This window comes from Musa acuminata, chromosome BXJ1-10, assembly GCF_036884655.1.
Source record: "Musa acuminata AAA Group cultivar baxijiao chromosome BXJ1-10, Cavendish_Baxijiao_AAA, whole genome shotgun sequence".
NCBI lineage: Eukaryota > Viridiplantae > Streptophyta > Magnoliopsida > Zingiberales > Musaceae > Musa > Musa acuminata.
In genome coordinates this window covers 15158638-15176239 of record NC_088336.1, presented here as the reverse complement: position 1 = coordinate 15176239, position 17602 = coordinate 15158638, and the positions used below count along the sequence as shown (strand labels likewise).

General features: G+C 37.1%; 2 non-coding genes and 1 pseudogene across 2 annotated transcripts; all 3 read right to left on the bottom strand.

Moving 5' to 3' along the window:
- Positions 1-7280: 7280 nt before the first annotated feature.
- On the bottom strand, positions 7281-15627 carry LOC103999882 (pumilio homolog 2-like; annotated as a pseudogene).
- Positions 15628-16823: 1196 nt separating this feature from the next.
- TRNAD-GUC (transfer RNA aspartic acid (anticodon GUC)) lies at positions 16824-16895 on the bottom strand. Its single transcript has one exon. It is a non-coding gene; the product is annotated as a tRNA-Asp (tRNA).
- A 171-nt stretch (positions 16896-17066) lies between these two features.
- TRNAD-GUC (transfer RNA aspartic acid (anticodon GUC)) lies at positions 17067-17138 on the bottom strand. Its single transcript has one exon. It is a non-coding gene; the product is annotated as a tRNA-Asp (tRNA).
- Between the last annotated feature and the right edge of the window lie 464 nt (positions 17139-17602).

The following is a 17602-nucleotide window of genomic DNA, read 5'->3' as shown; positions in this document are numbered from 1 at the left end:
CATGTCGATTGGATAATACGCCTAAAGAGAGGACAATGCGTCGAAGGATCGAACGAAGCACTAGAAGAACTAATGACATACCAGACAATAGATGATTCGTGCTTTGTAATAATTTATCTAGATCAAGTTAGTTTAGGTCATAATTGAGTTGGTTTTGGGTGTAACCCTTTCAACTCAATTAGGGGCCCATTAGGCCTGAGTTGAGACTGTTTTGGGCCAAGTGGAAAGCTCATTCGGTCACCCAAAGTTAGGAGGAACCACCCATGAGCTAGAAAAGTCAATAGCACAATTTTCCATGTTGTCAGGTGGTAGTACTACCAGATTGGGCGGTGGTATCACCCAACACAGGTGGTGGTATCACTAGTACCCCGAAAACTAGGGATGAGACACTTTTAGACTCCAAGTTTGAAACCATTTGGGGCCTATAAATACCCCTCTCATCCCTGCTTAGATTACATAAGAACTAAGAGCAAAAAGAAAGAAAAATGCTATTATAATCTTATGAGAACTCCTCTCAAGCTCTAAGTATTGGTGAAGTTTAAGAGAGGAGGTAGTAGAGGTGTAAACGTTCTCTCTTGAACCTGTCAAAAGAAGAATCGAGTTGTAAGGATAGTTGATCTTTGCCTATTGAAAGATGATTGATAGTGGAAGTCGGTAGCCTCGAGTGAAGAGGAATCAGGAGTGGATGTAGGTCACGAAGATCGATCCACTATAAAATATATTTTGTATTTCTATTCTTGCTATTTACCTTTACTAAAGATTGTCTTACTTGTTTATTGCTTTCACTATACTTCTGAACGAGTTTTCAAGTTAAACTCATCTTTCCGACATCGGTTTTTACCGAAACGAAGATTTTTAGAACTGACATGATTTTTATCGTAACCACTAATTCACCCCCCCCTCTTAGTGCCGACTTGATCCTAACAGTTGATATCAGAGCCATGTTTTGCTCATTTGGTTTAACACCCAAGAGAAATGACTCTTTTTGGTTTTCAAGAGGGTTACTCTATCATTCGTCCTCCTATGTTTAATGGGATGGACTACACTTATTGGAAAACTCGGATGAGAGTTTTCTTACTTTCTATAACCTTTGATTTATAGAATATTGTTGAATTTGGTTTTCAAACACCTTCTAAATCTATGAATGAATAGAGTGATTTTGAGAAAAAATCTTTTTCCTTGAATACAAAAGCTATGAATGCTTTGTTTTGTATTTTGGATAAAAACGAGTTTAATCGGATTTCTATTTGCGAAACTACGCATGACATTTGGCACACACTTGAAATCATACACAAAGGTACTAGTAGAGTTAAAGACTCAAAAATTAATCTTTTGATGCATGATTTTGAGTTGTTTCATATAAAACCAAGCGAAACTATTGTTGACATGTACACCCGTTTTATGGATATCGTCAATAGTTTAAAAACACTTGGTAAAAGTTTTTTAAATCTTAAACTTGTGAATAAAGTTTTATGTTCTCTTTCTAAAAACTAGAATTCAAAAGTAATTGTCATACAAGAGACAAAGGACTTAAACAAATTTTGACTTGAAGAACTTAAACAAATTCAAAAGTAACTGCCATACTAGACATAAGTCTTTGATGACCTATGAAATGACTTATGTGGTATATGACGAACTTGAGAACAACCTTCCAAAGAACAGGAAGAATTTTGCACTTAGAATAAAAGAAGACCATTTGAACGCGCTCAAGTGATGATGATGACATAGAACTCCTCAATATAAAATTTAAAAAGTTCATGAAACAAAAATCAAAGAATAAAAGCAAACTTAAAAAGAACACAACTACTTGTTATGAATGCAAGAAGCCAAGGCACTCCAAAGTTGAGTATATAAAACTGAAGAAGAAGTTGCCAAAGAAGAAGGAAGCACTTAAGGACAAATCGAGTGCATCCGAAGACGAGGAGTAAACCAACAAAGAGGATGTGGCCTTTCACAATGAGGTATGTAACTCACCCGAAATGTATTTGCCTTATTTTAAAATTATTGAATCTCATGTTTTGATGATAAAACCAATTGATAATTATATTTATGTTTTAATCTGCGTTTTAAGTGACGTAGTATGCTTTGATTAGGATGAGACAATTAAAGTAGGAAAAATCATGTTGGGCCGGAGGAACATGTTAGAAGATTGAACGTCGGGCCGGTGGATCGGTCGACGTATCAACAGAAGGCTTCGGGCCAAGAAGAGCGGGTGTTGCGCCAAGGATATCAGAGTTGTGGAGTCAACTAGCCGATTGGGCAATAGGCCGTAGGAGAGGACGGTGCGCCGAAGAATCAGACGAAGCATTGAGGGGCCAATGACATGCCGTACAACTTGATTAATGCTTAGTATTAATTGTCTAGATCGAAGTTTGTTTTACATGTGCAGGATTAACTACGATGGCAGTAAGACATGCAGCAGGTGTTGCGCCAGAGTCAAGACCAAAATCACGTTGGGAGTTCGAGAGTTCGACGGAAGTTCGGACGGTCGTCGGAGGTTCTACGGGAACAAATCCGAGAAGTTCAAGAGCTTACCAAAGAAGCTCGTCGGAACTCGCCAAGAGGATCATCGCAAGTCCAGGAGTTTGCTGGAAGTCCGCCGGAGCATCGTCGAGGGTTCGTCGGATGTTCGTCGAAAGTTCGCCGGAAGCTCGCCGGAAGAAGCGATTGACGCATCGGAATACGAGTTACAGTATTAATATCTTAAATGTCGTAGTTAGCATAAAGATTAAGTTGGCATAAAGAGAAGTAAAAATGCTATCTTGCCCGTCTCAAGAAGCAAATAATTGCTAAACTTACACATGTCTAAAACTTGCTAACTTGCATGTTCAAAACTTGCTATCTTACTAACTTGCATATTTCAAAAATTTGCTAGTTAACTTTTCTCCTATATATATAAATAGATTCATTAATCTCTTATTGAAACTCAATAAGATTTTAGGGATAGAGACATTTTCAAGAATAATGCATTCCTCTTTTGTATGTGTTTCAATTTATATGATTTATTTTACATAAGCATGTCATTGTCTTTTATGCTAAATCAAAACATGCATCATCATTTTAAAACTAAAAAATAAGTTTTATCAAAAAATCATCATGCTCAATAAACCATAAATCACAAAAATCATCATTACTTCAAATAATCATGCATAATTAAATCATTAAATTATCAAGCATGATTTCATTAAATATAAAATATTTTCAATCAAAATCATTTTATTTTGGCTAGTGAGCTTTGTGAAGTGTGTTGGATCTCCGATCATAAGCCTTGATCATCCACTATCAAAATTTTATTTTTGCTCCTAGCTTTCGATTGTAGAGTTGTCTATAAAAAAAGGTGGATTTGCTATAGGTACCCATTTTACTTTGGGTCCCTTATGTTTAGATCTACCAATCTTGTTTCTTGACATAAGGTCATTTATGGTTTCTTTAGAAACCTAAACCAATTTATGTGAGTTATATATTTTAAATGAACATCTATAGGTATAATGTCCAAATCTACCATAAAAATTACATCTATTTTTATGGGAAACATGTAATGTGGGTTCTTTAACTAAGATAGTTGGCTTTAGTTGAGTGGCTACTCACAAAGCCAATTCCTTCCTTTCTATGAACATGACTCTTATTAGTAAGAATCATGTTTAAAGATTTGCTATCAATTTAAAATTTTTCTAAAGTTTGTTGTAATAACAAATTTTCCTATTTATGTAAATATAACTCTTCACATTTAGTGCAAGAGCTTAACATGCAATTATCATGCTTATTTTTAAATTTTTTAAATTTATTAGAAAGAGAAGCATAATCCTTTTTTAGCAATTTAAAATTTTTACCAACTAATTTAAATTCATCATACAAATCATTGAATGTATCAAATAATTCATTATAAGATAAAGACACTTTGATTGAGTTATTTATCTTGTCGTCGAGAGCCATCAAAGCGAAGTTTGCCACTTTGTCTTCATCAGTTTGCTCTTCATCTTCAGATATATTCGATTTGTCCTAAATAACCACGAGAGCTTTTTTTTTTCTTTAGCAGCTTCTTCTTTTTAAATTTATTTTTATTCTTAGTTTCATGTTTTTTGAATTTTTTGAATTTTTTTATGAGGAGTTCAAGGTCATCATCAATTTGAGCTTTCGCTCGAGTGGTCTTCTATTGTTCGAAGTACTAAATCCTTCATATTCTTTGGAAGGTAGTTCTCATGTTCATCATGTTCAATTCAAGTCATTTCATAGGTCATTAAAGACCCGATAAGTTCTTCAAGTAAAAATTTGTTTAGGTCATTTGCTTCTTTGCTTCTTGTATTGTCGTTACTTTTGGATCCCAACTTTTTGGAAGAGATCTTAGAATCCTGTTTATAAGTTCAAGATTAGAAAAATATTTATGAAGAGCTTTCAAACTATTATCGATGTCAATAAAACTGGTGTACATGTCAACAATAGTTTCGCTTGGCTTTATTCGAAATAATTCAAAACTATGCATCAAAAGATTGACTTTAGACTCTTTAACTCTACTTGTGCCTTCATATATGATTTTGAGTGTATGCCAAATATCATGCATAATTTCGCATATAGAAACCCAATTAAATTTATTTTTATCTAGAGCACATTAGAAGACTTATGAAAATCACTTTCAACAATATTCTAAAAATTCAAATCCATAGAAAGCAAGAAAACTCTCATTCGAGTTTTCCAATAAGTGTATTCTGTCCCATTGAACATAGGAGGACGAGTGATAGAAAGACCCTCTTGATTACTGGTAAAAGTAATTCCTCTTGGGTGTTAAACCAAACGAGAAAAACCTTGTCTCTAATACCAACTGTTACAATCAAATTGACACTGAGAGGGGAGAGGGGTGAATTAGTGCTTTCAAAAAAGTTACGTCGATTCAAAATTTTCGTTCGATAAAATTGTATCCGAAATATATTTAACTTGAAAATGTTTAGAATGTAATGAGCAAGTAAAGCAATTTACAATAAAGGTAAATAACAAAATAGAAATACAAACCGAGTTTTATAGTGGTTCAATCGTCATGATCTACATCTACTCCTGATTCCTCTTCCGTCAAGGCTATCGATGTTCACTAATGATCTTCTTTCTAATGAGTGAATATCAACTATCCTTACAACTCTTTCTCCTTTTCATAGGCTCAAGAAAGAGCCTTTATACCTCTCTCTTTTAGACCTCACTCCTTCTTTAGAAACATTCTAACTCTAGGAGGAAGAGACTTACTAATTTTAGAGAGATTATAATACCTTTTTTCTTAAGTATATTTTCCCCTTTTTATACTCAATTTCGTACTCTATTAAATAGGAAATGGTGGGGTATTTATATACCCAAAATGGCTTCATAAATGGAGCTAAAAAAGGTTTCATCTCGGGTTTCCCGGGTCTTGGTAGTACCACCTCCTATGTTGGGTAATACCACCGCGTGTGCTAGGTAGTACCATCACCTGCAACATTAACACTAGGTGGTACCACCACCTGGCGGTACCATCGCTTGACATAGTCTATGAGACTTGTGTTTGGGTCGTACCACCGCTTGACAGTTTGGAAAAGTGTGCTCTTGACTTTTCCGGGTCATGGGCAATTTCACCTATCCTTGGGTCATTGAATGGGTCTTCCACTTGGCCTAAAATAGTTCCAACTCAGGCCTAATGGACCCCTAATTGAGTTAGTAGGGTTCCTTCTAAAACCAACTCAATTATAATCATGACTACTTCAATCTAGAAGCAATCGATTACAAATAGAATACTATGTTGTCCGACATATCATTGGTTCATCCGACGGTTCGTTCAATCTTTTCGTCGCATCATTTTCTCTTGCGACGTATTGCCCAATCAGCATGTTGACCTCCACAACATCTGATCTCCTTGGCGCAATGTCCGATCCTTTTGGTCCGATGCCCAAACTCATGATACGAAGTCTTCTACTGACACGTCGACAGATCCTTCAGCTCGACGTCCAATCTCCTGACATGTTCCGGCCCAACATTTGATTTTATTGCTTTAATCGATTTATCTTTCTCTGATTGAAGCTAGTCTTACGTCACTCAAAATATAGAATAGATCGTTAACTTTATCAATTGATTTCACCATCCGAGATTCAACAATCAACCCACTACGTATTATTATACTCGACCGTGTCAGCCCACTATGTGCCACTATGCCCCGGCTATGTCGGCCTGCCACTATGCCCGGCCATGTCGGCCCACCACGCACTATTACACCCGGCCATGTTAGCGCATTGCTCACCACTACATTGGACCTCGTTGGCCCACCGTGCGCCTCGGTACCAACCTCAACACCTCATGCTCTTCAGCCTATTAAGTGTTTCGACCCCCACATGGTTGAAGACTCCATCTCGGCGCCTTTGCTCCGTGTGGTTGACATAGCGAGTCATGCGACGAGTCAACTCCACACGACCAATACGTTGGTCCCATGTGAAGGACACATCAGCCTCGTATAGCGACGAGTCGACTCCACACGACCAATACGTTGGTCCCATGTGAAGGACACATCAGCCTCATATAGCCACGTGGACACATTAGCCCCACATAGCCAACTCCATTTGATTCGATATATTGATCTCACATGGAGGAGACATCAGCTCCACATAACTTGGCCGATTGTTCATCACCACCTTAATATCACACTGACTTCCTACAAAGTGAAGCCAAATTGGCTTCCCCTAATGGCTGCCATGTGGAGGAAGTCACACAATCCCGAGGAGTTCAACGTGAGATGATAACACCTACAGGCAAATCCCACACCTTCGTTATCACATGAGCATAAGAGAGGTAATATTCGAACATATCATTTCCAAGCGTCCACTATAAAAAAAAAAAAAAAGACTTACAAGTACAACTCGAGACAAATAATCCGACTGACCTAGTGGCATAAGAGGAGGGGCATTGTCAAGAGTGTCACAACACAATTTTACAAGATTCAAATGACTTGTTGAAAGAGTTCACCTTGAGATCTAAATCAATTCCCTATTCAGACAATAAAAAACTGCCCTAGCAAATAGAATTTGGTAGATGTAGAAACACAAACTGAAAGTTCTGGTTTCAAAAGGAAATACCACAATTATTGTACATGCACATAGGAAACAAGTGCATAACAACAAAAACTGTCAGATGAAGAAAATGCAATGATCAATAAACACAGCAGCAAAATATAAGCATACAACCAAAGTTTAAAAGATAGAAACACAAATCATCTTCCAGAGATTCTCTAGATCTAGACAATTCTTGCAGCACTGTACACGAATCACACAGTGATATGTCCAAGACATTGGCATAAATGATATATAGAGTTTAAATACAATTTAAAATTGTATATCAGGAATTTTGATGATCCAATAGAAAAGAAAATTGAAACAACCTTCCCTGAACATTGGACCGCTCTCCACATCTGATATTTGTACAGTCATGTTAAGACTTCTTTCTTTACACCCATAAAAACCTTTTACAGGCAACCAACCATTCCTATGTGGGGCATCAGATATGCTAACAATCTGAGCCATAGCCTTAGTATGATCATGTATAGTGCACCTACAGAAATGTACAACTCTCAGTACAAGCAACATTTTTAACCAGCTTGTACGAGCCCACGTAAACAGAAAGAAGCGAGCTCACGAGAGACTCCGTTAGCTGTACAATCTCATTCTTCTGCCATATGATGCATGCTGGGTCTGAAGTCCAATTCTCCTTTCTGCAAAACATAGAGAAGATAACTACGTAATTAAGAAGAGCCTTTAGCAACATGAATGCAGTAGTGAACTTGTAAAAGCACCAACTAGTGCTGTTACCCATGTAGCGAGGGAGAATAATCAGCACAGGGTTCAAGAACAATGATCTAGAAATGAACTTCCAATGCCTTAATGAGTTTCATTTTGGTCTTTGTTCTAGCGGTATGGGAAATGTAAACAAAACCAAGTTGAGGAAATCCAAGAGACTAGTATGTCTTACCCCCAGCTGCAACAAGTTTTTCTATACGGGCAACTATATGCTTTCCGTAAGTATATTTCTTCAAAGCATTCAAGTGGACTTTTATTCGTGAGAGGATCAGCTCACGTTGCTCGTCATCACAAGTCTCGAGTGCTTTCTGTACAACGTAGTTAGCAAACTGATCTTTCATCATGACCTGACACCCAAAGAGAGGAATGAATAAGCACAAAAGATCACAATGGTCAAAGGGCTATATTTTCCTGTGAATGTCTGTTTTCAGACAAATGTTAATTAAGTTCCTCAAAATAATTAAAGCAACAAAGAATAAGCACAAAAGATTACAATGATCAAAGAGCCTATTATTTTAAGATAAATAAGTACCTCAAGATAATTAAAGCAACAAAGTCTTGACTCATTTAACAGGAAGAAACTCTCTCTTGTAAACTAATACCAAATTTGATATTTCATAGTCGTGGAGTCGAAATATGAGCTTAGTGGTCACTGCAATTTTCATGACAATGAATTCGTGCACAGGTTCCATTTCCTCACACCAAGTATCTTGATCCAGTGCACATCTATTCTAGAAGCTTAAAAGAATATTTTGGTAAGGAAATTGTAACTAGGACATAGTAGAAGCTCATAATTGTATCTTAAGCAAATACAATACAATTTTTGTTTCTAGCAAATACAATATAATTGCTACAGAGCATTAAGGCTTAACAGGAACACACCCAACACACATACACCAAACTAGGTTCCTTAAAGCAGCCACCTCAATAATCAATGAACAGTTTACATTTATATCATCAAATTTTTTTTGAAAATTATGAATTCTCTGCACAGACTACACATTCGTTCCAACTCCATAAAACCTTTAAGAGTTGCATTTAATAAAAACTAGTGTTCCAGATGCTCAGGAAATGAAACTCACTGATGTCTTAGTTCCAGATGCTTAAAAAATGAAACTCATTGATTCCTGTCGCCTGATGGTTACAAGGGAAGCTATCATTTAAAGTCTAGATTGAGTCGTGTGTAATTTTGGGTCAAATTGGATAATATTTTTCTTTCTTTTCAATATGTTCATATTTTTTTTAAAAAAAATTTAAGTTAGGATATAACTAAAGGAGGCCAACCAAAGATTTTTTAAACAAATTATACATTGACCTGGCAAAAGAAAGGAAATTATGTGAAACATCTGACACCTTTTTTTAAAAGAAGAAAATATAAATCCATACTGCACCAGCATTTGGAAATAAAACATGTGCTCAAATGCAGTGCAGAATAGCGGAATAACTTAATAATCCAAGAAACTGTATAATATTGTAGTCAGATAATTATTTGAATGATCAAAGAAACCTGAAGAGGCTCATTCTTATCAGTTGATCCTAGCATCTCATTCACCAAAATCTGACGTTCCTCAGGACTACCAAAAGTCAGACACTTTTCAACAACATTTGAAGCAAACTTCTGTAGACTCATCTGAACTATCTGTCCAGCAAACTCTTTAACAATTGCAGACCGCTCATGAGGTTTCCCATGCTCCAATACATGCTGTCAAAAAATTAATCTCAATCAAAGAAAAAATACAAGCACACAGAACAAAGATTGCAAATGTCACATCAGAAGCACTAAACAGCTGAGCAGATCAAACACATCTTGTTATGACACTAGATACTCTAGACACAGCACAAGTTTCAGGATTTTCTGTGAAGAACAATACCAGTCTTGCCATTTAATGCCATATGGATTCTTAAGCATGGTAGTGAAGGGAGTGGTTAAATTATACTACATATGAAAGTTATCCTTTTAAATTATGAACAGCACAATCAAAAGCATAAATATGTGCATTAAAGCCAGATAATGAATAAACATGTATATCATGATAGATCTGGACAATTATCAACTTGATTTGCTAGGGGATATTACATTATTAGGAAGAAACTTGACTGTATATTGGGGTGGGGTAATTTCCATATAATTATCAGAAGGTATGATCTTTCATCCTAATCAATCACTGAGATAGACAGTGCAAAAAACTAACAAATTAACATGTTACCCTAGTTTGTAATCATAAAAGCTATGAAGTGCTACTGGTCCACAGTCCATATGCTATGAGCCAACACACTTGGAGCAAAAATGAAGCTGAGACATTTATGAGATGAACTGATAAGATCCAGATAAAAACAAACCTGGACAACATAGTTTCCATACTGGTCTTGGGCCAACAAGCAAACAGACTGCAAAATCTCTCCCATCATGCTCTGCTGGATCTGGGGGTCATCACAGAACTCTAATACTCTCTGAAACAAAAGACAAACATTGAGCAGGAAGTACATACAACAATGCACATAGCATCTATATTTTCAAGAATAATATATCTCAGGACTATCAACCTGTATGACACGACATCCATATGGATGAGTAGATAATGTCACAACTTGATCATAGAAGGCTGATATGACAAACTGAATTTCATCCTGAGGAATACACTCGATACATTTCTGAATAACATGGTTCCCATTCTGGTCTCGTACACAACGCAAGATATGTCCATCAAGCTCCAAAACTATTTTTTTCTTCTGGTCCAAGTCAACACCTCCTATGGCCTGATGCAAAGGTCCAAGAGTTGTTTTCCAATAACTTCGATAAACTATCAATATGACATTAGATGGCTTAAAAGACAAACAGGGGCAGAAAGATTTCTGATTTCCGAATGCAATACATAGGGACTAACTACTACAAAAACAAATTGCCAAAATTCAATGTCTGTTCATCAAATAAAATGACTTGTTTTCTTCAGTTAAATGTCAAATTCATTCGATAATCAACTTTTTCTATATGGTATCCACATGGGATGATGCACATATATACATGCTGAGGCAACATTGACCAGAAAGAAAGGACCAAATGTCCAGAAATCTTGTTTATTAAATATATTGTAAGAGACAGTGCATATAGAAGGGCTAAAGGCCAACTAACATAATAGTTTTTTTAAAGTTGGAAAAGTATAAAGAAGTGTTATGAAAACCCTGATATAGCAGCTTATTACTACGAATGCACAATATACAAAGAAAAATCACAAACATGATAGTTTTGATACAAAAATAAGTGGAAAGCTTTGTTTACAAAAGAATGAATGCCTCGATAGATTGACACAAATGTATAGCATTAATACACTAAATATTATACTTGAATATGATACAGATTAATGAAATCAGGTTTTAGTGGCAGCTTGTGTTTTTTTACAATTCTTAGATCCTTTATTTTTAAAAATTTGTTATCCAGTGATGCAAAAACCATTAGACAAACAGAGGGGTGGCATGTCACAGGTTAAAAAGAACCCGATAGCATCAAACAGGCGAACTTTTCTTAACAGTCTTCTTGCAATACAATTTGTTTTAAGATTTATGGAATTATGGATGGATGGCCAATAGCATAAAAAAACAATTGTATCAACTTATGGATGGTCAAAATGGTAGGATTTCTGAAGTTTAAGATTTATAGCAGAGGAAAGGTGACTAAAAGAGTTCCTCATCATGAACAAAGCTTGACCATCCAACTTTAATTATATAGAATAACAGAATCAAGGCACACCCAACAAAAACCAGACATACACCAAATCTTGAAACAAAGACATTCATAATAATCAGGTGTATCTAAAGACACTTATGAAATATTTTGAAGTAAAATACCTTCTGAATTACCCGACAACCATACATTTGAAGGCTGAGAGCCAAAACATGTCCATTAAGTTGGCTAGCCAATTCCCTTCGCTGAGCCATTGATCCATACTCAAAAAGCTAAAACAAAGTAAAAAAGGCCTGTTATGCAGGTGCATATATGCTTGATAATTAATTTAAACTTGGCAGCTAAAAAATCTGATCGCCATACCTTTTGTACCACATAATTGCCAAAAACATCAGTCGTCAAAGACAGTGAATGAGGCATAATTTCTTTAAAAACCATGTTCCTTTCTTCACTTGTGGCTGTTTCAAGTTTCTGTTGTATAAAACGGCTTCCATACTGGTCAGCACTGGACAAACAGATGAGTATCAACAGTTTAAATATTCATCATGGCACCATACAAACATTTATCATATTAAGATAATAATGCTTCAGGCTACAGAATACAACAGTAAAATTATTTTGCCAGTCATGACTAGATCCAAAAGGCGATATGATATAAATATCTAGTGGTCGGTGCATCAATACCTTATGCAGTCAAACAGAACATAATAGATGAATACGAGTATTTCCTTATGAATATTTAACTCATGAAAACTTTAATAAAGATGAGTAGTTGTTAGTCTACAGTATATAAATCTAGAATCAGATATAGTTGCTTTGTCGATAAAATATAAAGAACCAGGACAAGCATATGAAGTCAAGACAAGCATGAAAGTGATGTGTACCTAAACTCAACCACATGACCAGCAATGTCAGCAAGTTCGAAGCATCTGTTTTTATTGTTCTTGAACTCCTCCCTAAGCGAGGATGAATAATGTTGATCAATTTTATGAGTTCGATCAGAATGCCATGATCCCATGATACCTCCACTTAGGTGTCTCAAGCCACAAGGAAATTGCATGGGGAGCTCGCCAAGCCTAAGAGGGCTACCAGGTCCAACTGGAGAAGCAATTTGTCCTGTTAAAGGGCTTCCTGGATATGATGAACCCAGGCCCAGAGTACTGTTACCATAATAGCTATGACTCATAGAGCCTGATTTGCCAAGATGTGGGTTACCATATTGTTTCTGTTGTTGAAGCAACAACCCAAAGTGAGCTTTCTGGATCCCACGTATATATGCATAAGAGTTGCCCATGTAACCCATCTCCACAGATGGTTCACTACAGCTAGCAGCAATTTGAGTTGTATATTCAGCAGTCTTCAAGTATTGAACATAAAGAGGGTCATTAATGGGAGTTTGGAGTGCTGCTACTGCTGACTGATTACAGATTTGACTTAGATTTTGCAGGTCTGTAAGTCCAGCTAAATTTGGTGGTGCAAAAATACCACCATCAGAAGTGCCACAGTCAATAGTAAGAGATCCAATTGCTGATGCAGCAGCAGCACTTTCAAATAAATTAGGCATTGTTTCTGCCGCGACATGATTCTGGAGCATAGAAGGAGGAAACACAGGATTAACAGAATAATCACCTGGCCTGATACCCCCAGAACATGCATCTACACTTTTGATGTTCTGAAAATGACCAGGTGAACCACCAGGACCAGAATCTGGAGGTGCATATGACTTCACATATGAATTGGCAGATGAGATAGTGGATCTATGAGGTTCAATTGGATCACTTAATCTCGAGCTCAAATTTCTTACATCCACCTGACCTGCAGAAGCAGAATCAGTATATGAAGACTTCAATGAATGAGGAAGAGAGCACGTTTTTAAGGAATGTGCATCAGAATTTTCCATGATAGGACATGCATTAAAATTTCCTTGGTTGGATAGAGAATCAAAAAGAAACTTCTGGTGATCATCCAACTCCTTGCGAAGCCTTGATTGAGATATATTTTCTACAGATGCAGCACCATCATTTGACAAACAAAAACCTGATAATGCAGCTATATAGTCATCAGATTCAACTTCATCCTGGACATTTGAACAAACCTTTGGACCAAAAGGTGCAAAGCAAGGACTAGAGGCCCTTGCAATTGACTGAGGGTCAGGAGTGGTACCTTTCCCAAGGAACAAACCTCCAGCAGATGCAAGATTATATGGAAATGATATACTAGCATTTTGAAGACCATTGCCACTTTGGACATAATCACCAGGTTGTTGCGCACCAAAAGCTGCAATTTTTTTGTTTAAACAAAGCTGGGAATCAGCAGAACCCAATGCTTCAAGGTCATTTACGTACGCATTACAACTTTGTGGGCGTGGTAGAAGGTTTGAGATGGGAGTTTTGTGGTCAACGTCATCCTGGGAAACAAAAATAATATTATTGTCAGATCTTAGATTGCGCAACATGGCATGCTATCCAGAAAAACAAAAGAACAAATAAAAAAGAAGAAATAAAAAACAGTTGAAGAATTGCATATCCTAGGAAGAGAGAAATGAATTATTAGCAACTTTGTGGTCAAAATTGCAAGATTTTATAGGCAGCACAGTAAAAAATTACATGGATAACAAATAGTTCAACTTAGAAATCATCCATGTTAAAATCTTACGTATAGAATTCCAAATGATAAACCTTAAATAAATTGTGCACTGACAGCATCTGTCAAAATTGGTGAATAGTATTGATCTAGAACCTTCCAAATTAAATGCACAGAAAGAATCATTATTGCATAATAAGTGATTGCCAAATATCACGCCAAGTGCCTAATCTTCCAACCGTTAAACTTTGTTTTCAAGGAGAAAAGTACACTTATGAATCATGACTCATTACATTGACAAAAAGTCAAAAAATTAAGAACAGTTACACTAAAAGCTTATGTTTACTACAGTTCCTGATTGCAAACTTTCAGTAATTTAGCTATGTTATGCCACTTCAATCATTAATTCACAAGTTGTACTATTTAGTTCAAGGGTCAAAAAATAAAATTCAATCTGTTCCAAGAATTATTCGTAGACATAATATTCTCATACTGATCACAATAACAACAACCATGCCATTTGCCACTGCCAATCTGTTTAACTAAATGACAATTTTAGCAAACTGTATTTGCAATTTCCATACCTACTGGCCGTACTTAGCCATATAGGAAGGCAAAAGAAAAAATGTTGGTTATATGCCCAAACTAAGCATAAAGGTATCAGCTACCACTTTGAGATGCTTCACTGAAAAATCAATTGTTGCCAACACAGATATGGAAGAACACTTCATGTGAAGAAACATGCCTTATTATCTTTTACATGCCTTGTTATAGACAATATATCAAACTGCAAGTTCCAAAATGCAAGAACAACTAGATTGAAATTTGAAACAGCTATGAGTGAAAGATCAAACTTTTACGTAGGTATTCTTATACTAGTAATAACAATTAAAAAAAGGATAAAATTTGTGATGGTGGACATCACCTGAAGGACGTTGGCAAAGCTCATCTGCCTGCTGAGTGAAAGCCCAATCAACCCTTCTCCACCTTTTTCCAGCCTCTTCCCTGAAAGGGCGGCCTCCCTCGGCTCCACCACATGCTCCTGCGAGCGAAACAATGGCTGCTTTGAAAAAATTGATATGCCGCCCCCTTCCTCCCAATGGTTCACTTTTCTTGTATCCCCGATCCCCTGGAGGACCGTTCTTCCCACCTGAAGCCTCTGAGTTGATCTCCAGTCCTCTTTGGAGAGCACCGGAGGTGGGAGCCGGGGATTCAGATTTACATGGGAGTAGTAGTAATTGAGATAAGCCTGAGTGGACCGGAGCTCCTTCTCCGATAAGATGCCACCCCCATTCTCCGAATCCAGTAAATCCGAGACGCCACCGCCAGCCACGCGGCCAAAGAGTCGTCCAACGGCAGCGAGGGACCCCTCGACGGTGGGCGTCGCCGAGCCGCTCCGATAAAAATTCAGTTCCCTCTCTCGATCGCTCGCCTCTTGCCTCCTCTGCTCTCGAAGCAGCATCCCCAGCTCCTCCTCCGAATCCCCGCTGCCTAACTCGTCCCCCATGCTTCCGATTATAAACGAACGCCCATCTCCGGCGACATCGTCACTGGTCTCTCGCTGACCATTACGACAACATAAGAAGAAGTCAGAAACAAATCCAAAACCTAATCAAACAGATATCAAAGAACCAAAAGGGCGGCAAAAGTTGGCAACTTTACCAGATCCGATCCTCGGAACCCCAACACCCACTAGGGCTTCACCAAAAAAATTGATCTTTCACCATTTAAACAAGTGTTCGCTCCATTCCCGGATTGGAACCCCAAATCCCAACCCCGGAGACCGAAAACCAAAAGCATGGCAATTTCCGGACGCGTCCGGTGGCGCCAACTCCCAAGAAGAATCCAAGAACCCGGGGGATCGGAACATGGAAAGCTACGATCTCTACACCTCCCAGCTCAGGACGATCACTAATCGGCGACCGATTTCGCCACTTCCCATCAAGAAACAGGGAAACACCTCGACCCTCCTCCGGCCAGTAGCAGCGAAGTGAAGCTGCGAAGGTGTGAGCGAACGGCGTGCCGGGTGTGTGATGAGCACAGTAGTAAAAGGATCTGTGCCGTACGATTCTCTCATGGACGATCACGATGGATCAAGGCGCATGCAACGACCGATGGGCTTTTCCGGCAAATAATTAATGAGTAGATACGGTGGACTCAACAAATACGTCTCCTATTTATTGGATGCAACGAACCAACTTTTTTTTTTCTTCTTCTTTTATTATTATTATTATTATTATTATTAAAAAATAAAAATAAATGGTGAAGATGGGATTGAAACATAGAACTTTATTTTAAAATATTTTTAGATCCATTTTTAATGATAAATAATGATCGTGTGACTCACATGTGTTGAAAATATCAATATGATCAAAAATAATAATAATATGCTTAAATATTAGTTTAAAAATAAATTAATATGATTAATGACCGGTAGATTGGTTCATGCAAGTGTAGCATATAACAACGTTTGATGGTGATGAGTAGAATACAGCTTCCATGGTGATTATGGCGAGATCATCAAACCAGGTTTTAATCGTGCGGTCCAAATAGGATAATTAACAATGAGCTGATCATATAAGGTATTGATAGTTTAAATGAAAAATATTTAAATTAAACATCGATATTATTTTTTTTCTAAGAAAAACGATGTAAGAGGGATTTATATTTTAGTTAGAATTGATGCTGACTTTAAAATTGAGAGAGCAGAATTTTAAATTGGGCAAATTAAACCAACAATTGAACGGTTAAAACAAAAATATTAACGCCGTTGCCGGGGATCGAACCCGGGTCACCCGCGTGACAGGCGGGAATACTCACCACTATACTACAACGACCTTGTGGTTAGGTTAGTCATGCAATATTTATAATACAACTGATTAATTGACAGAATGAATTATACTCGGATTCCAATTGAATGGGTTAAATTTAGCAGATTATACCCAAAAATTCAACGCTGTGTAAGTGAGCAGAATAGATTATACAGCAGGTTAAACCAAAAAAAGTACCGCCGTTGCCGGGGATCGAACCCGGGTCACCCGCGTGACAGGCGGGAATACTCACCACTATACTACAACGACTTTGTGTTTGGGATGGTCATGTCATCTTTATAATTAAATTGTTTCGTCGACAGAATGGTTTATACTCGGATAATAAGTTTTATATATATTAAGTATTATGTATGATGTTAAATGGGCTGGCCCGAAGACCCAACTATTGCCAAAATCCAGTGATTTCATATTGCTTGAAAAATTGGAACCAGATGATTCTGATTCTGATTCAAATTCTAGAACTACCGATTGTGATTCTGAAATCATCATTTTCTATTAATTTTTCTCTTAATGTTTATTTTTAATTTGTTTGCAGTCAGCTCGAAATCGAAACGAAAATAAACTGGAGGGTGATTCCGAAATATAATTGCTATCCGATTAGATTTGGGATCGTGAAACCATTGATTGGTCCTGATTTCAATCGATTCGTCTCCCATTTGATTCCAATCGAAACGGAAACCATTGATTGGGTTTATAGCTAGCTATTTGTAGGA